Below are 20,245 nucleotides of genomic sequence, written 5' to 3'. Positions count from 1 at the left end.
TCATGACCCAGGTCCACTTTCTTACTGTTAAATCCTGCCTTGTCATGGTCTAGTAGAAGAGGAAAAGCATTTTCTCCCTGAGATCAGGAGCAGTCTTGGGGTCGGGGTAAGATTTCTCTCGGTAAATATCAAGAAGGAGTTGCTGAATGATACACGGGTGGAAAGGGGAAGGGCGCCTTAGGGGAAAAAAAGAAAAAGGTGTTTGCTCTTCTTAGTGATGGAATTGCTTCCAATCTGTTTTCCCACCTCTTCAGGAACGGCTTTCTGCCCTCTTCCTACTCCAAGTGTTCTGATTCCTGGAGCGTGCAGTACCCCCTCCATGCCTTTCTGCCAGGGGCTGTAGGAAGGAGTAGTCTTGAAAGGAAAAATGTGTGGGCTGTGACAGACTTTGGTTTCTGTCGTCCAGATACTTAGCTCTTTCGCTGGCGAGGAACTCTTGCTTTAGGCTGGCTGGGACCTGGGTCGGCAGTGCCGGGTCCGTTTTCACGCTCCCGGGGCCGCGCGAGTTTTTCCTGGGTCTTGGCCTTTTCTTCTTGGGATGTTCCTCACTTCTGTCTCCATAGACTATGTATTTAAGAAGCTTGCCTTCCGATTTCCCGCCGATGTCTGGACTTTGGAGTTGACTCTGTGCAGGCCCTCGGGGCCGGCTGGGGGACTCTCTGGGGACCCCTTCTCCCCACAGTGGCACCCTGCTGGCCACAGGAAGCCGTCTCTGCTTTCCTCCTTGCTCTGGATTATCTGGAGACTCTAAAGATAAAACCAGAACTGATCTGCCCTCCCCTCTGGAGGGAGACCCCCTTCTTCCCACCGTTGCTCTCCAGCCCTCATCCCTGGAGTCTGCCTTTAAGGTTGACCTGGAAGCTGTGGGCGGGTGCGGTCTGTGTTTGTCCAGACTGAGGCTGAAGAGCATCTTGTTCTCCCACTCTCTCCTGTTCTGCACGATCGCCTTCACGGCTGCCTCGCTGTCATCCGCCAAGGTAGCGGTGTAGCTAGACAGCGCGTTCCTGGAGGTGAGCCCGCGGACCAGGTCCTTGTTGCCTAGCAACCGAGCGTGCGCCAGCTCTGCCCTGCGCAGCTTGGAGTGGCATCGTTTGTAAAAGATTTTCTGCTCCATTAGCCGGGCGTTAGCTTCATGTTTCTTCATGGAGTCCAGAAAACTGAGTTTCTTTTTCAGCAAATTCTCCTCTTTCCAGTTGAAGGACAGAACTGAGTAGGACTTCTCTGTTTCCATAAACTTTATGTTCTCTCTTGATACCAAATAGTGCCTCTTTCCCTGATTCTTGGTGCTGTCCAACGAGCTCTGACGATCGCTCTGCTGGTGGTTTTTCCATGAGATGCCCACTTGGGTCAGGGGATCTGACATTCCTCTGCCCACCTGAGGAGCTGTTGGCCAGCGTTCTGTCAGCAGACCTGTGAGGCTGCCTAGTGACCTGTGGGCACTATGACCACAGGGTTCTATTCCAGGCCCCAGTGTTTGTTGTTAAGAACTGTGGATCATCAAGGCATGCAGTCTGGTGGCCAGTGCTTCTCCCAAGGACAGAGGTCCTGGGAGCCTTCTTCAGTGGCCTGTTTACCACTGGCCCAGCTTCCACCGGAGAACTGTCCCCAGTCCAAGGGGAAGGCGATGTAAAGGGATGATAAGAGCTGAATGGGCAGAGGTGGGGTTCAAAGCTCCCTGCATTTGCTTTTCAGTCATTTATGGATGTTGGCAGTTTCTTAAATGTGGCCCCTTCTATCTCCCTGGCAAGTTGTAATGGACAAGTTTCTAGTAAGGTTATTAACAAAGACATGAGATTTAGAAGTATAATCTGAGAACTTATATGTAGGTGGTTGAAGAAGACACTTTCTAGAGTTTTATTGTATGAAACTCAAAGATGGAGTTGGTCAGTTGGTTGACTTCCTTTTAATTGTGTTATATAAGAATTTTATTCAAAGAAGAGACCTTCCAAAAGTTAAAAAGGGAGTGGGGGTGGGCAGGGGAGAGGTAGAAGAGGAGGAGGAAGAGAAGGTAATAACTTGATGATAGCTTTGCTGAGGGTTCATCAGCTGTTGACAGTCTGTCCCTGGATCCTGAGCTCAAAAAACGTGGCCCTAACTGGATATTAGACCCTTTCTAAACAGCCTCAGACATGATGACAGCAGGGTGGGTCACAGAGCCTGCTGGACGGTGCTGGTGCCAGCCTGCAGAAGACCCAGAGTCCTAATCCTGGCTCTGTTATTCCTCAAACCGTAGCCCCATTTACATAAACACCTTCAAATACACTGCCATTTGTTTTGCCTGGAATTTAGTGTGTTTGTGATCTAGCCACTTTGCAACTCAGAATGTTACTCGTTAGGGTTTCTTTTTTTTAATGACTGAACTTTGACAACTATAATCTTCTCTAGGGTTGCCCATGCAGTATGTAAATTATCGGTCCCTTTCCTCTTCCTTCTGTCCCTCTTCCTCCTGTTTCCCAGTCCATCCTCAATGCTCTTCAAGACCAGCAGAGCCCAACCTCTTTTATCTAAATACTGTATTCCTGAAATAGTGCTCAGCCTTCCATCAGTCCACCAAACCTCAAAATGCTAGCCCTCCCCTGTGTTTGTTCCCTTATTAACAGTTACTGCTTTGCCAGACCCTGCAGTGTAAAAACACAAAGTTTTGATAGCTCCTTCATCGAACTAGATCCTTGTCCTTTACTTACATTTAGGGTAAGAGTGGTATTTTTATTAGTGAAATTAAATTTCTATAAAAATTATTTCTAAATTAGAAAGTATTATATAAATCTAAAGGAGTGTCCATGAATACAGGCGGTCCCCCAAGAGTGGTAGTCCAGGCCACCGTTCCCCGCTCAGTGGCTATCACGCAGCTTGGAGGGCTGACTCCAGAACTATGCTTGGCCACAGGGGTAGACAGATCCATCTAAGCCAATCAGGATACTGCCACCTGCCTTGCCACAGTGATTGGCTTGGATTGGGGCTGGACACCAGCACTAAGGGCCTTTAAGATATGACAGGATGTTTACTGTGGCTTGGGGAAGGGAGCTTGCTTCCTCTTACATGGGTTTGGGGACTCAACATGCTGCCTGAACAAGAAATCATGTTGACTCCAGTTGCTGTCATCAGCCTTCCTGCTACCAAGGGCACCCAGCCTTGAGATGCTGCTGACCCGTGGATGGTTGTATGGGGGGAGAGAACCCAGGTTTTAAATCACATGGTTGAGCCATTTGATCAAATCATCCCACAAGTCTTCAACTAACAGTATGTTAACTGACATAAGAAAAGTTTACTTCTTAGCAAAGTATCAGAATTCCTTAGTAGGGGGAAGGGGCTTTGTTGGAATGATGCTGACCCATTGCACACTGTGCAGGAAGGTCCCTCTCTCACCTCACTGGCCTTAAATGGCAGAATAGTGAGCAGAGCAGTTTGGGTGGTTGGGCTGTTTTATTGCACCTGGTGAAAGGGCTGAATTTACCCAGTTATTCCTTTGTTCACCATCTTTACCTTCGCCTTCTCCCCTAGCCGGTGCCCCCACAGGTCAGATGCGCTAGTCTGTTTTACAGTCAGCAGAGCCCATCCAGGGATAATCTTCAAATATTTAACAACATGGCACCAACCAATGGAACAGGTGCCAGCTGACAGCCCACCCACGCCTGGAACACGACTGCCTTTAACTATAAATGTGCTCACACAATTGAACAGCTTTAGAGCAATAAGGGATCTTAGAGAGCAACCAGTGTAAAACACTGTTATATGAGGATTCACTTTGCATAGATTTGCTAACGTTGGAAAAGGGAGGAAAGGTCCAGAAAGCCCTCTGCTGGCGGCCAACACCGGCAAAATACGGAACTACACCAAGTTCCAGAAGAGCACTCAGTCGCCCTGTCTCACCGTAATTACGGTGGTGACGCTTCCTCTTCCCACTGTGGACAGGACTGGCCTTTTCCCCTGCTATCCTCTCTCTTGCTGGACAAGTGGGACGGAACCTCCTTGCTCTCAAGCCACTTTTAGAGCAAAAGCCAAGTCAAAGATGATTTTTAAACCATTTTAAAGACACAGGAAATCCCCGTGTCTGAGGCCCCAAGTGGGAACCATGGCTGTGCGCAGGCCGAGAGCGACAGGTCACTGCTGACCAGGCTTTCCTCTTACAAGGTCCACTGTGGGCTCCACACTCGTGACCTGAGTTAGGAAACCCACATCCATTCTGTTCAGTGTACCTGTACAGCTCTTTCTAGCTGCAGGTATTTATCTCAGCAATGTTCTCCTAGGGCAGTCTCCCAGGCAATAGAAATAAAAGCAAAAATTAACAAATGGGACCTAATTAAATTTACAAGCTTTTGTACAGCAAAGGAAACCATAAGCAAAACAAAATGACAGCTTACAGAATGGGTGAAAACATTTTCAAGTGATGCGACTGACAAAGGTTTAATTTCCAGAATATATAAACAGCTCATACAACCTAATAACAAAAAATTGAACAACCCCATCTAAAAATGGGCAGAAGGCCTAAAATAAGCAATTATGCAGTGAAGGCATACAAAATAGCCAATAGGCACATGAAAAAGTGCTCAATATCACTAATTATCAGAGAAATGCAAATCAAAACTTCAATGAGGTCAGAATGACCATCATTCAAAAGTCCATAAACGATAAATGCTGGAGAGGCTGTGGAGAAAAGGGAATCCTCCTACACTGCCAATGGGAATGTAGTTTGGTGCAGTCACTGTGGAAAACAGTATGGAGATTCCTCCAAAACTAAAAATAGACTTATCATATGATCCAACAATCCCACTCCTGGTCATACACCTAGAGGGAACTCTAATTCGAAAAGATACAAGCACCCCAATGTTCATAGCAGCACTGTATGCAATAGCCAAGACATGGAAACAAACCTAAATGTCCATCAACAGATGACTGGATAAAAAAGCTGTGGTGTATTTATACAATGGAATATTACTCAGCCATTTGCAGCAACATGGATGGACATGGAGATCATCACTCTAAGTGAAGTAAGCCAGAAAGAGAAAGAAAAATACCACGTGATATCATTCATATGTGGAATCTAAAAAACGAAAAAAGAAGACTAAAGAACTCATCTATGAAACAGAAACAGACTAGCAGACATAGTAAACAATCTTATGGTTACTGGGGGGTGGGGGTGGGAAGGGATAGATCTGGGAGTAAGAAATTTGCAAATATTAGCTATTATATAGAAAAATAGATGAAAAACAAATTTCTTCTGTATAGCACAGGAAACTATATAAACATGGTTTATATTAATTTAACTGTTCTAAATTTATTAAGACAAATGTATGGCCCTCTCATCATACTAAGAATTCCAGAAGACACAGGGAACTTCTTATTTCTGTTCTTGCTGTGCTGTTCCTAGTGATAGCTATTTTATGTGTAAAAAAAAAAAAAAAAATCTGTCCCAAAAAAGTAAATATCAATTGAGAAAACACATAAATGGTAATCATAATGAAACCACAATTTGGTCCAATTGACATTATGTAACATCTAAATGTCCTATGTTCCCTTATAATTTCCCAATGTTACTGACACTAATAATCCACTTTATAGCTATTTGACCACTTTTTAAAGTTATTTCTATATGTGTTTCTGTATATAAGTTTTTACTTAAATACTTGTTCATGGTTAACAACAAATAATTTAGAAGAAATGAAACACCAGACCCCTCTTTAATGTGAAGTCTGTCTAACAAAGCTATTATGAAAGTGCAATTTGATGAGAGAATGGAAAGCCATGTGCATAGAGGCATTGTGAAATTACTGAGGAGGTGACTGCATTGACCCAATTTTGAAAGTCTTTGCCTCCTAAAAAAAGACATTCAGCTTGAATCTATGATTAGTATGTGGAAATAATCTCCCGGAATCCTCAGATAAGTATATTTACCATTGATTTTGGTAAGGCAACTCTAGACAAATTAGCATTTCTATAACTGGGTTACATTCCTACAGATGTGTTATTGTATTGACAAAACGGTAAATGCATCAGCTCATTTATTGAAGCCGGCAATATGGCAACGGCATAAACTTCTGCACAACCACGTCTCTCTATGGGGATGGCACAGTTTGGACGATGGCAATGTCAACACATGTAAAAATTAGGACCAAATAATGTGGCAGAAATCAATTTTCAAGATTTACCACTTAGATTTTTTGGAGCAAAAGCACTCAACACCAAAATAACATCCTATAGAAAGCTGCTTTTAGCAACTTTATCTTTCCTTACTCTCCTCAGCAGTATTTCCCACATTGTAACAGTATTCACTGCCAATTGCCGATCTACTGAGTACATCACTAGATCTACAGTTTTACTCAATCTGCACTTATTTTTTCTTTAATTTTCTGTCTCCATTATTATTTTCTATTCAGGGGCAACAACCCATATTTCTATTCCACAAAAAGTTAGCAAAACTCTCTAGGTAAAGGAGTCACATCAGTGCTTTCCTGCTATATGTGTTTTCCCAATTTTCTCTTGGATATGCGTAGCCAAACCAAGTGCATCATTAATTTATACTCCGGCCTCTACTCCATCATGTCCACTTGGCCACAGTCTCTCACTCTGCTTATCACTTTTTCTAAATATGTAAGTAAATAATGAGTTTACTGCATACTAAGTCTGGCCTGGAGAAATGACTTTGGATTTATCTTCACACAGACAGTATACTTAAAAAATACTGACATAAGTTAATTGTGAATATTAATTGCAAGGGGACTTTAATTTGCTATGTTTATTGGAAATGCTTGACCTGGGGACATATCCCAGAGTTAGGTGAGCCATGTTTGATATGTAAGTCTGAGTCAACATGACCCTAACCTTATATATATGCAAAGAACACTGGCAACTAGATGTTCTGGTTTCTCTGTGTCAAGTTCACAAACACAGTTACACTTACATAAACACACGCCTAGGCTCTCATTTAAATAAGCCATACAATGTTCGTAAGGTGTTTGGAGCAAAATGAAAGTGTGGGTATCAGTAGTTATTTGACCTTTTAATGACATGACAATAATTTTCAAGATCTGCCTCTAGATTAAAATTGTCATTAATCTGCTACTTAAACCTGACACCATAACTTATGGCTTTATTTTCTTATTTGTTCACTCTCAAGCATGCATTGTCAGCACTAAAGACAAAGAAATGCAAAGAAAAAAAATCCATATACCAAATATGGATTTGCTCAAATTATCTGGAAAGAAACACAGCACCGGAATCTTAAAAATTCCTATTAGGGAAGCTACTTTGATTAATTTCATGTTAACAATCTTTTAAAATCATTGTAATCAATTTTACCCTCTCATTGTCATTCTTACACTAATTATCAGAATATAAACTATTATTATAAATAAAACCTTGTATAATTTATCTAAACTCTGGGTCTTTTTGAACATCTGAACCTTTGTCTACAAATTTTGCTTTGAAAATAATAATAGTATTTAAGAGATTGAAAACAAAAGCTATCTTGGTATGGCTGTCAGTGTTAAATGCTACTGCAGTGTTTGATTTACTGAAATGTCTGTGTTTAAAAGAGAACCTCTTGACTTGTCCGAAAGACATCAATCATTAGTCCTCAAGTAATACATTATTTGCTAGACAATATTCCTAGAAAATGTACTAGCTGGTATTTGGACTATTTTGATGGGAAATTTTAAACTTTCTATTGAAATATATGTGTAGAAAAGAGGATGCTGTATATCTGAAAGTTGCTAACAGAGCAGATCTTAAAAGTTCTCATCACAAGAAAAAAATGTATAACTATGTGTGGTGATGAATGTTAACTAGACTTACTGTGGTGATTATTTCACAATATATGCATTATATTGAATCATTACGTTATGTACCTGAAACTAATATAATGTTATATGTCAATTATATTGCAATAAAAATAAAAACTGGTTCCAGAATAAAAAAAAGCATGCACAATAATCGCAGAGCTTAATAAATTTGCCACCCAAACACAGCAACTAATCCAGGCACGGGAAAAGATACAAATATTACAAGCACAGAAACAACCCAGGTGCCTTATTTCCCACATGACTTTCAATGCTCAGATTTCATGGCTTTGTAAATCTAATAGTAACAAATATGCAAATAAGGGTTTGTGAGGATGCACTTTTTAAGCAAAAACATGCCCCACTGTTCCTGCTATTCATATGTTAATGACTGTGGTTTATTTAAATATCTGGCTAAGCCAATCTCCTTTCTGATTGATTTTTTATTACTCAGCTCTTTAGAATTATCTTCTATGGTTCTAGAGAATAAATATGAATAAACAAATAATGTATAATAAACACAAATATAAGTACTACTTCATAGAATTTGTGACAGAACTCTGTCAAGAAGAAAGTTTATCTATCCTTAGGGCATTAATCTCAGAAGTCCCAGGTAAGGTAATCTTCGACATAGCTTGGTGAACCACTCTTTTTGGTGATGCATTTCAAGTTTTAGTAAGAAATAATTATAACATATATGACATTCCATAATTCTCCATTTGATCCCTCTAACATAATACCTTCTTTAGCCCAACACAGTATTAAAAATTGAACTATTTTGTGTTTCAAAACAATATTGCTTTTGAAATTCTATTGTGTAATAACTTCATGGTCTTGAAGAGATCTAACAAAATTTCATATACAGCGTTCCATGCTGCAAAAATGAGAAACAACTAATTTATGCAAATCCACAAAGATTAAAGTAGGAACAAAAATATCATGCAGTGTGACCACAAAGACCTATGACTTGTGGAGTCTCTATCCTGAAATCCCAACACTTTAACAGATGACCAAAATCTGATATTTGGACACATTTGGATTTTACTACAATAATTTTTTGATCCAATATTAAGTTGCCAAAAAATTCTCTAAAATTGTGCATTTTTTCCATCAAAGCAGAAAAGAGTTAAAAATAATCGAAGGAATGATAAGGATTCAATAATGTAAGTGATGTTGGCGAGGATCTCAATGAGGAAAAGGACACATCAAAATATTCTCAAATAAGCCTCTAAAAAGTCCAGCACAGAGACCTCAGGACCTGGCACAGAGCATATGATATAAGAATATCAAAGAGCTACTCACCCACATCCTCTGAAGTGGAAGACCTGATTCCAGTCCTTCTGTATCAGCAAAACATGACAGAAAGAAAGACAAAAGGAGAGAGTCTCAGAAAATATTTAATAGTAAAAGTAAAGAACTAAAATATGGTTCCATTACCACTACTTAATATAAGCATGCAATGTTCCCTTCTTTTAGTCCAACACTAATGAGACTTTCAGTTGCTTGTCCCCTTCTTAATTCAATCTTTTCCATTTTCTCATTTTTCACTCAAGAACATATTTCCTAAATACAGGTATCAATTTATGACTCTCTTCAAAGTTGAGCAAAATGAAGCAAAATGGATCATTGATTATAAAGGTGCATACTGCCTTACGAAATAGTACACTAATGCTTTTTCCTTAGAAAAAGAAAAAAAAAGCATGCAAACAGTGGCATATTATTACTAAGGGGTCACCAAATAGAGCCAGGCTCTGAGAGTCTTATTTGTCCTATTAGAGGATTATTCATCTGGACCTCAGATTGACATCTGGAATGAGTCCCTCAGCATCCTCAGACAGTTGTGCTCATCATCGATCCAGAAAAGCACCCTCCCAACAAATAAGCACCTCCACAGCCAGGCTCATTGCCTTCAGGCTCATCTACTGCGTTATGAATAAAGAACAGTCCATGGTACAGCAGACATTTTATTTAGTACCTGAATAATGGAATTGTTATACATACATGTAGAATGGGGAAATGTGACCTTGGATTGTTCTAATAAGATGAAATCTATTGGGAAAATGAAACACTTAATCAACTAAAAATTTGAAGAGTAAATAATTTACCAAAATAGTATGTAGTATAATTACACTACAAATGTAAGTAGAAACATCTATGTTCTGAATGTTCCAGATAAAGATTAAAAATGTCAATTTTTAGCACACTTGCATTTCGCTGCAAGATTATTTTCATCTAATACAAAATGGTGAAAAGACTCTCCAAAGTCTTCTCAGCGGCAATAACTCTCCAAAATTATTCAGGTTATTGCTTGTAAAAAGGTTTTTAAAAGAGAAGAAAAAATAATGAGGATTGCTTGAACCACGTAGGGACATTCACAGGAAAAATATTTATCATATTTATTCTTTTTGAGTCTCTGAAAGAATGAACTCACAGATTTTTGACTACTGACATTACTAGTCATAAAACACAAAAGAATTTCAAATGTACCGTGGTAGCTGCTCACTTTTCTTCCCTGAATGTAATGTGTTCACTTGAAAAAACAGTAACTTGTTCTAGTTTTTGACCTGCAGCAAAACATCACAAAGCAAATAGATTAGATTATACAATGCATTAACTTAATTAAAAATAAGGTATAACACTGGTTCCATTTTAATTAATCATATAGGTATTCCTTGCTACAAACATCACATTGCTTGATCCTCTGTCACCCTTGCAATTTAATTTATCCCCTTGTTTCCTCTCTGAGTTCTTTACTTTGCAAATAGTCAATAATCCTCCCTGCTGAACTATGCAAATAATGACACAGCAACTGTCTCTTAAATGGAAAATTCTAAAGTTGTATTCCATCCAATAAAAAACTATATAAATACCTTGTGATGTAAACATTATCCTGTGATGTAAAAAATCAAGTGTCATGGCAGTGGTACTGTGGGATTTTTTGAGAAGGATATTAATGAAGCCAGTTCTGAAAGTGTTACTCAATTTATTAGAAGGCCATTCAGCTGGATCTCAGTAACCCCAATACTTAACGCTCATCCTTTATCCAGATAGGACCACTACCAACAAATAAACAGTCCTTACACCACACTAACACTCTTGAAAATTTACCAATTGCATTCAGTTTATTGTGGAAAATGGCACATTTGGACATTTGACTTGGTTTTAGTAACTCTGGTTATAATGACAACACCAGAAGCTTCCCAGTATCCTTCTGTCTAGAGTGATTCAGAAGTGATATTGCAGTGGGGCAGTTTTCAATGCAATATGACAGAAACAAAGAACCAGTAGTTAACTGTGAACTTGGGTCATATCATTTAGAATATTATTAAAGTATGTTAGAATCTATCTAACAATAGTATAAAGGTGATACTCCTTCTACCTAATTGATCCACACTCCCTAGCCACAGAGGTGTATGTTCATATTGAAACCATAAATAAAAAACCCTCCAAAACAACCAGGAAACAATGAACAAAATGGCAATAAGTATATAACTATCAGTAATTACTTTAATTTTAATGAGCTGAATGTTGCAATCCTAAGACATAGAATGGCACTGAATAGATAGAAAAACAAGACTCATATATATGCTGCGTACAAGACTCATTTCAGATCTAGAGAGACACCCAGACTGAAAAAGAAGAATGAAAAAAGGTATTTCATGCAAATGGAAACAAAAGAAAGCCAGAGTAGCAACACTCATATCAGATAAAATAGACCCTAAAACAAATGTTATAACAAGTGACAAAGAAGGACATTGTATAATGATAAATTGATAAATCCAACACTAAGATATAACAATTGTAAATGTCTATGCACCCAACATAGGAGTAATTAAATACATAAAGCAAATATTAACAAACGCAAAGAAAGAAATTGACAGCAACACAATAATAGTAGGGAACTTTAACACCACATTAACCTCAATGGACAGATCATCCAGACAGAAAATCAATAAGGAAACACTGGACTTCAACGAAACATTAGATCAGGCAGAATTAATAGATATATGTAGAATAGAATAGATATATTCAATCCAAAAGCAACAGAATACACATTCGTTTCAAATGCACATGGCACATTCTCCAGGATATATCACATGCTAGGCTACAAAACAAGTCTCAATAAATTTAAAAAAATGAAATCAGATCAAATATATTTTCCAATCATAATTACATGATACCAGAAATAAATTACAATAAAACATGGAAAAATCCCACATCGAGTCTAAAATAATGTGCTACTAAATAGCCAAAAGAGGTAATAAAAATATACCTGGAGACAAAAATGTAAACACAACTTTCCAAAATCTTCGCAGCAAAAGAAGCTCTAAGAGGGAAGTTTATAGTGATACAAGCCTGCTCAGGAAACAAACAAACCAACAAAATCTCAAACAATATAACCTTTTACCTAAAGCAACAAGAAAAAGAGCAGACAAATTCAAACATCACTAAAAGAAAAGAAATAAAAAAGGTAAGAGCAGAAATAAATAAAATAGAGATTAAAAACCATAGGAAAAAATCTGTAAAACCATCAAGAAAGAATCACCAAGAAAAAAGAGAGCAGACCCAAATAAATAAAATCAGTAATAAAAATGAAAGTTACAACCAACACTGCAGAAATAGAAAGGATCATAAGAGATCACTATGAACAATTATGCACCAATAAAATGGAAAGCCTAGAAGAAACACATACATTCCTAGAAACATTCAGTCATGAAGACTGAATTAGGAAGAAATAAAAAATATAAACAACAATTACCAGTATCAGTGATTCAAAAACCCCTAATAAACAAAAGTCAATGTCCAGATGGCTCCACAGGTAAATGCTACCAAGCACTAAAAGAAAAGTCAGTGCCAATCCTTCTCAAACCATTTCAAGAAATTGAAGAGGAGGGCATACTACCACATCCATTCTACAAGGCCAGCATCACCTTGATACAAAAACCAGACAAAAACACTTCCATAAAAGAGAATTATAGGCCAATATTACTGATGAACATACATGCAAAAATCCCCAACAAAATATTAGCAAACCGAATTCAACAATGCATCAAAAGAATCACACTTGACCATAATCAAGTTGGGTTTACTCCAGGAATGCAAGGATGTTTCGATATTCACAAATCAAACAAAAAACCAAAATAAAAACAGACTCAGATACAGAGAACAACTGGGTGGCTGCAGAAGGGTGGAGAGTGGGGCCAGGGTGCAAAATAGGTGAGGGGAATTAAGAGGTACCAATCTCCAGTCATAAAATAAATACGCCATGGAAACGTAATATACAGTGTAAGGAATATGGTTGATCACGTTGTAACAACTATATGAGAACAGATGCCTACTAGACTTACTGTAGTGATTATTTCATAATGTATGTGATAAATGTCAAATGACTGTTAGTACACCTGATACTAACAATATTGTGCATCAACTGTATTTCAATAAAAAATAACATATATTAAAATCTACAGTAATTAAAGAAGTGTATTACCGGCATAAAGACAAATATATAGATCGATTGAACAGAATAGTAAGCCCAGAAATAAATCCACATGTACATTTTCGATGGACCTTCAACAGAGAGCTAAGAATACACAATAGAAAAATAGTCTCTTCAACCAGTGGTGCTGGGAAAACTGGATCACCACATGCAAAAGCATGATACTGGACCCTACCTTATACCACTCACAAATGTTAACACCAAATGGATTAAAGAATGAAACATAAGGCCTGACACCATAAAACTCCTAGCAGAAAACATGGGGAAAAGGTTCTTGATGTTGGTTTTAGCCATAATTTTTTTTCATATGATACTAAGAGCACAGACAACAAAAATAAACATTAACCAGTGGGGCTACATTTAATTAAAAAGCTTCTGCATAGCCAAGGAAACAACCAGTGGATTGAACAGACAACCTACAAAATGGAAGAAAATATTTGCAAACCACATATCTAATAAATGATTAATATCTAAATATATAAGAAACTCCTACCACTCAACAGCAATAATCATAATCATTATCTTCATTATCACCCCATTAAAAATGGGCAAAATATTTAAATAGATATTTTTCCAAAGAAGACAAACAAATGAAATCACTAATCATTATTCCTAATCATCATGGAATTGCAAATCAAACCCACAATGAGATATCGCTACTGTGAAAAACAGTATGGAGTTTTCTCAGAAAAAATTTAAATAGACTACTATATAATCCAACAATTGTATCCTTGGGTATCTATCCAAAGGAAATGAAATCAGTATCTCGAAGAAATGTCTGAAGTTCTATGTTCCTTGTGGTATTATTCATAACAGATAAGATATGGGAGCATTGCCCATATGATAGATGAATTGATAAAGAAAATGTATACATATATAAAATAATAAAACATGACTCAGCCATAGGGAAAAAGAAAACTTTTCTATTTGTGACAACATGGATGAACCTGTTGGACATGTAATAAACCAGACAGAGACAGATAAATACTGTATGGTATCACTTATATGTTGACTCTTTTAAAAAGCCAGTTTTATATAAAGAGAGAATAAAATGCCAGGGGATGGAGGGAGGGGTAGTTAGGAAGATGTAGGTGAAAGGATACAAACTTTTTAGAAAGTAGTGAGATCTGATATACAGCATGGTGAATATAGTTAATATAGTAGTGTATACTTGAAATCTGGTGAGAGATTTTAAGAATTTTCAACACACACACACACATATGAATTAACTGTGTGGGTGAGTGAATGTGTTAATTATCTGGATCTTAGTATTTATTTTTCAGCATATAATGCATCAAATCATCATGCAGTATCTCTGAGATATATCCAATTATATTTGTCAAATGTTCCTCAATAATACTGAGGGAAAAGGAGAACCTTTCATTGATCCAAACTCTCAAAACTACCTACAGAAATACCCATTTTGCCCTGAAAATTCTTACAAGATATGGTGCCCTTAAACCTTGGTGTCCAAGTAAGCTGGAGAGTGGGACGTTTATCACAGGACTCCTGAGTAGCTGCCAGGTGTTTCAGGAGATTAAGAATTCATTTTTTCAGTATTATTTATTTTGAAAATAGTTGTCATCAAGGGTGAGGACTACATCTCTGTTGTATGCATTGTTCACTTGGACTATTCTACAATTTCTAATCTAAAAAGTCCAAAGTACTTACACTGTGGACTACAGAGATATGAATCATGGACATAAACAAACAGGTATTTGACAAATCCTTGGATATATCTTCAAGGATGCAATACGAAGAATAATGATTAATTACATCATGTATTGCCGTTTCTAAGGGAAGACATAATATAAATGGAAATTCCAGGAAGTTTAAAGGGGATATCAGTCTGCATATATTTTATTCAAGATCTCATATCATAGGCAAAGCATATACGTGGATCTCGCATTTGAAGCCGCAACTGCCTGGGTCTCCTAGCTGTGAGCAGCTCATCATGATTGAGACATATCCACGGTGAAATTATGTAACAGAAATGAACTTGTCTAAACAGTTTTAGGTGATAATAAATATCAACTTAGAATCACAAAACTTCTCAATTACTGTTGCGGCAAATTCAGAAGTAATGCGTATACTCACTCCTTGCCCATATCACGGGGTCACCCCCCGCGGGGCCAAATTATTCTTTCCATGGAGATGTTATCATGAAGTTCTCAACAACCTTTCTCAAAGTACCAAAAAAGGGGTTTCTAATCTGAAAAAAAAAATTGGCAATTTGAAGGCAGTGGCTCCCACAAAGGAAGAACTCCACGTGAAACACAAGGGACACAACAGGGCACAGCTAGATGATCCAAAGGGCCCATCAAAAAAAAGAAAAACACTAGCATCCCCAAGAGCAAATAGTCCCTGAAACTGTCCAGCCAATGCCTGTGAGCGCTCAGAGGTCACCCTACAGCAGCCTCTACCCTCTGAGACCCGCGGAACAGCTTTCTGCCTGCAGGGTTCCGTATCCAAGTCGGTGCCGGGGCTTTCCCTACCCAGGGCTCTTGGCAGATGCCCCAGGCACACGCCTCGGGCGGACTTGCCTTCACTCCGTCAGCCCGATCCGCCTGAAAGTGAATGCGCCCCAGGGCGGCCAGTGAAGGAAAACTCAACTCCATTTCCAAACAAACTTGAATTCAGCTCAGAGGGCAAATTTTCGGGGCCAGAGATCTATCCCCGCAGAGCTGCCATTGCAGGAGAAAGCACCCTTCGGTCAATACTGAGCTTTCCGGAAGGGCTCCCTCCTCTTTACTGATGGGAGATAGGCCACACCCATCGTCCAACGTGCTCTGAAGCCAGGAACCTAGGACCAAAAAGACCCACTCACCTCCACTTTTTCAAGCCTGGACGAAAGCCCTGCCAGGACATCCTACGCAAAGATCAATTGTAAAAGCAGCCGCTGAGGAAAGGCCCCGCCCACAGCCTTTCGGGAGGGGGAAACCGAGCATCAGGGAAGAATGCAAAAACAGGGGCGTGTGTGAGCCACGTGGAAGCTGAAGGACGCTGTCGAGCCTCAGGGGTGTGCCTGCAGGCACGGGGTGCCCCAACACCCAAATCCCATGGCTCTGGAAGGAAGAAGAGGATCCCCGGCCTCCCGCATCCGGATTGCAACTTCCCTTGAGCCTCAGCGAAATCCTATTGTGCGTGATTTTAGGTCATTATCTCTCATCAAGATCATGTGAGTTCTCATCATTGCCCGAAACAAGGCACTCCCCACGCAGCCAAGCACCAGCACCTGAGTAGGCTTGCCTGCGATGCTTTCTGGACATGAGAAGATCCAGAAGAACATGAGTGACTTTTCTGCGTCTTGCAGGTGCTGTACAAAAACTGACTTCCATGGCCCCGGGGCAGTATGCCCAACTCAACATATTCCTCTGGGGACAGCTTAAGGCCAGAGAGGAGGCCAGCCGTGAGAAAATTAAGCCCATCCCTTTAGGGACTGTGCCTCACAGGGGCTACACCTTCATGCCTCCAGTGATGATACATGATACACCCCAGGGGATACATCAAGGGACACACACATCGACAAAGGCACTTATTCGGAGACAGAAACCACTAACCTGATACGCATATGGGCCTACCCGAACCTCAGCCATTCTAACTCCGGCCCTTTTCACCTTTCCCTCTCCCTCCCTCCTTACTCAGGCTCTCACAAACCTGAATGAATAAGGGGTTGAATGAGTGGGTAAATGCACTGCAGAATGTGTCCAGGGATGAAGCTGTGATGAGTGAGTATGGGACTCCACAGAGAAGGCAGAGCGTCACCGATTCTTCATCCAGCAGGAGGCCAGGCAGAAGGGGAACTCGGCTGGTCGGTCACTATGCGCGTGTCCTGGGGGAATGGAGCTCTTTGGATGGGCTCCACTGAAGTCATGGCCAGCAGTGGGTGGCAGGTGAGACATTGGCCTTGGCCTCTTGCCTAAGGACAAAGACAAAATCGCGCCAATAGGTCAAGGGAATTTAGGCTCGGCAAAGCCTGTATCTTAAGATGGGCTGGTGGCTCACAACCTGGCCTCCAGGCCAAACCCTGTATGAAAAATTTCAAGCCGGGGAAAAGAGCCGCCTTTCTTGGTTCAGTGTCCCTGGCCAAGGCACAACCATGACTGCCACACAGCAGCCATGCAAATGCATTCTCCTTGGCCCACATCATGGGGTCCTGCCTCTCCTGCTGGTCAAAATGGTCTCTCAATGAAAACCATACCATGGTTCTGAGGTTTCGCGGACAGCCTCTCTGTGAAAGTATCCTTAGAAGAGGCGACTCCTCTGGAGGGTGGCATCTCTGAAGGCAGTGTCTCCTGGAAGGGAAGAACTCCACAAGAAACAAGGGGCCTGGTAGGGTGAAGCTAAACACATCCAAGGGCCCATCAGGAACAGCTGGCACCCCCAAAGCCTGGGGTCCCTGAAAATGTCCAGGCAAAACCTGGAGGCTGCTCAGGGGTTGCCCTTCAGCTCCCTCAAGAGGTAGCAGCCTCTACCAGCTGAGGACCGCAAATCAGGTTCTGCCTGCAGAGTTCCCTATCCATGCCTGGGCCCTGGTCCCTCCGTACCCAAAGCTCTTGGCAGACGCATCAGGCACACACCAGCTGGTGCTGTGCCTCCCCTCAGTAAGGCTGCTGGGTCTGAATGTGTGCAAGGACCTGTGTGAAAGGGCCCCAGGGCGGCCAGTAAGAAACCGTTGCCTCCATTTCCAGTCACATTCAAATTCAGCTCTAAAGGAAAGCTATTTGGGGCCAAAGATCCTATCTGTAGGGCTGCCACTGCAGGAGAATTCACCCTTCCATGGATACTGAGTTTCCTGAATGGGCTCCTCCTTATTTCCTGATTGGATGCAAATGACCCCCATCATCCAGCGTGCGCTGGGGCCAGGAACCTAGGTCCAAAGAGACCCACTCACCCCCAGTTTTCCAGGTTGTGGCCAAAGTCCTGCCAGGGCATCTCACTGAAAGACACAATGGGAAAAGCAGGAGCTGAGGAAAGGCCCTGCCATGGCCTCCCAGGAAGAGGGCGAACTGAGCACTGGGAAAGAATGCCGAAGACAGGAGCCTGTCTGAGCCACATGGAAGCCCAAGGACATGGATGCGTCTCAAAGGCATGCTTCCAGTCATGGGGTACACCCACACCCTAATCCCGTGGCTCTAGAAGGAACAGGAGGATCCCCAGCCTCCGGTCCCCAGATTGCCATCTCCCCTGGGCCTCAGAGTAATCCTACTGAGCATAATTTTTAGGTCATCACCTCTCTTCAGGACCATATGAGTTTTCATCATCGACCCAGCCAAGGCGCTCCCCACGCAGCCGAGCACTGGCATCTGAGTAGGCTTACCTGGGACGCTTTCTGGACAGGTGGAGATCCAAAAGGCTGTGAGTGACTTTCTGCCTCTTCCAGGTGCTGGACAAAAATGGACTTCCATGACCCCAGGGGATGATTCCCATCGTCCTCTGGGGATGATTTCTTGCCAGAGACAAAAAAGACAGTGGTGAGAACTCCTAACCCACCCCTTTAGGAGCTGGGCATCATAGGGGCTTCACCTTCATGCCTCCAATGACGATACCTGATGCATTCCTGGGCATGTATCAGTGAACACACACACTGACAAAGGCACCTATCTACAGAGACAGAAAACAGCCACCTGCTATGCATATGGGCTTACCCACCCGTCAACCCTCCTACCTTCAGCCCACCTTACCTTTCCCCTCTTCTCTCCCTCCCTTGGTTTTCACAGAGATGAATGATGAGCGGATGGTGTTGGATGAGTGAATGAATGAGTCCCTGCAGAATGTGTGAAGGAATGAAGCCATGACGAATCAGTATCGGCCTCCACAGAAAAGGCAGAGCATCACTGGTTCTCCACTCAGCAGGAGGCCGGGAACAAGGGCTTCTTGGCTGGTCAAACACTATGCATGTGTCCTGGGGTAATGGAGCTCTTTGGACAGGCTCGTTCCTGGTCTGGGCCAGCAATGGGTGGTAGGTAGGATGCTGGGCTTGGCCTCTTGCCTGAGGACACAGAGAAAATCATGCTGAGAAGTCAAGGGAGTTTAGGCTGGTGAAGCCTCTATCCTAGGACTGGTCTGTGGGCACACCACCAGGCCTCCAGGCCAAGCTCCGCATGGCAACATTCAGGCCAGCGACAAGAGCCATCTTCTCTTGCTTAAGCATCCCTGCTAAGGCACACCCATGACTGCCAAACGGCAGCCATGCAAATACATCCTCCTTTCCCGCATCAGTGTCCCCCATCTCCTGTGGGTCAGTGTGGCCTCTCAGTGAAGACAATACCCTGCCTCTGACAGCCCCTCTAGGAAGTATCCTCGGTAGAGATTTCTCCTCCGTGCAGTGGCATCTCTGATGGCAACTTGTCCTGGAGGGGAGCGACTCCACCAGAAACCCACGGGGTTTGGGAGGGTGAAGCCCACTGTCCTAGTGCCCACGAAGGACAGCTGGCATCCCCACATCCTGGGCTCTTTGAAACTGTCCAGGCCAAAAACTGGGGCTTCTCAGGGGTTGCCCTTCACCTTCCTCAAGAAGTAGCAGCCTCTACCTACTTTGGCCAGTAGAGCAATGTCCTGCCTGCTGGGTTTCCTGTCCAAGCATGGGCTCTGGTCCTTCTCTACTGAACGCCTTTGGCAGAAGCACCAGGCACACACCACATGTGGCCATGTCTTCACTCAGGGAGCCTGATCAACCTGAAAGTGCTCTGCTGCCCATGTGAATGTGCCCCAGGGCAGCCAGTGAAGAACCCTCGCCTCCATTTCCGATCGGACCTGAATTCAGCTCTAAGGAAAACTCCTCATGGCCAGATATTTTATCCTGAAGAGCTGCCACTGCAGGAGAAATTACCCTGGGTCAAAATTGAGCTTCTTGAATGGTTTCCCTCCTCTTTACAGATTGAAAAAGCCATTCCTAGTGTCCAATGTGGTCTTGGAAGAATTTAGGACCAAACATATCCACTCATCTCCAATTTGTTGGACCATTTTGACA

At 41.6% G+C, this 20,245-nt stretch overlaps 1 long non-coding RNA gene and 3 other non-coding genes across 4 annotated transcripts; all 4 read right to left on the bottom strand.

Moving 5' to 3' along the window:
* Positions 1–9,009: 9,009 nt before the first annotated feature.
* LOC116660216 lies at positions 9,010–20,047 on the bottom strand. The gene is made up of 6 exons (XR_004315621.1): positions 18,957–20,047; positions 18,593–18,721; positions 16,930–18,211; positions 15,370–15,484; positions 10,263–10,339; positions 9,010–9,115 (listed from the first exon to the last, which is right to left on the bottom strand). It is a non-coding gene; the product is annotated as an uncharacterized LOC116660216 (long non-coding RNA).
* Positions 9,566–9,632, bottom strand: LOC116660323. Its single transcript, XR_004315777.1, has one exon. It is a non-coding gene; the product is annotated as a small nucleolar RNA SNORD109A (small nucleolar RNA).
* LOC116660303 lies at positions 16,392–16,470 on the bottom strand. The gene has a single exon (XR_004315757.1). It is a non-coding gene; the product is annotated as a small nucleolar RNA SNORD115 (small nucleolar RNA).
* On the bottom strand, positions 18,462–18,542 carry LOC116660301. The gene has a single exon (XR_004315755.1). It is a non-coding gene; the product is annotated as a small nucleolar RNA SNORD115 (small nucleolar RNA).
* Positions 20,048–20,245: the final 198 nt, after the last annotated feature.

This window comes from Camelus ferus, chromosome 27 (genome assembly GCF_009834535.1).
Source record: "Camelus ferus isolate YT-003-E chromosome 27, BCGSAC_Cfer_1.0, whole genome shotgun sequence".
NCBI classification, from domain to species: domain Eukaryota; kingdom Metazoa; phylum Chordata; class Mammalia; order Artiodactyla; family Camelidae; genus Camelus; species Camelus ferus.
The sequence above is the reverse complement of the archived record's forward strand: the minus strand, read 5'-3'. Positions and strand labels throughout refer to the sequence as shown.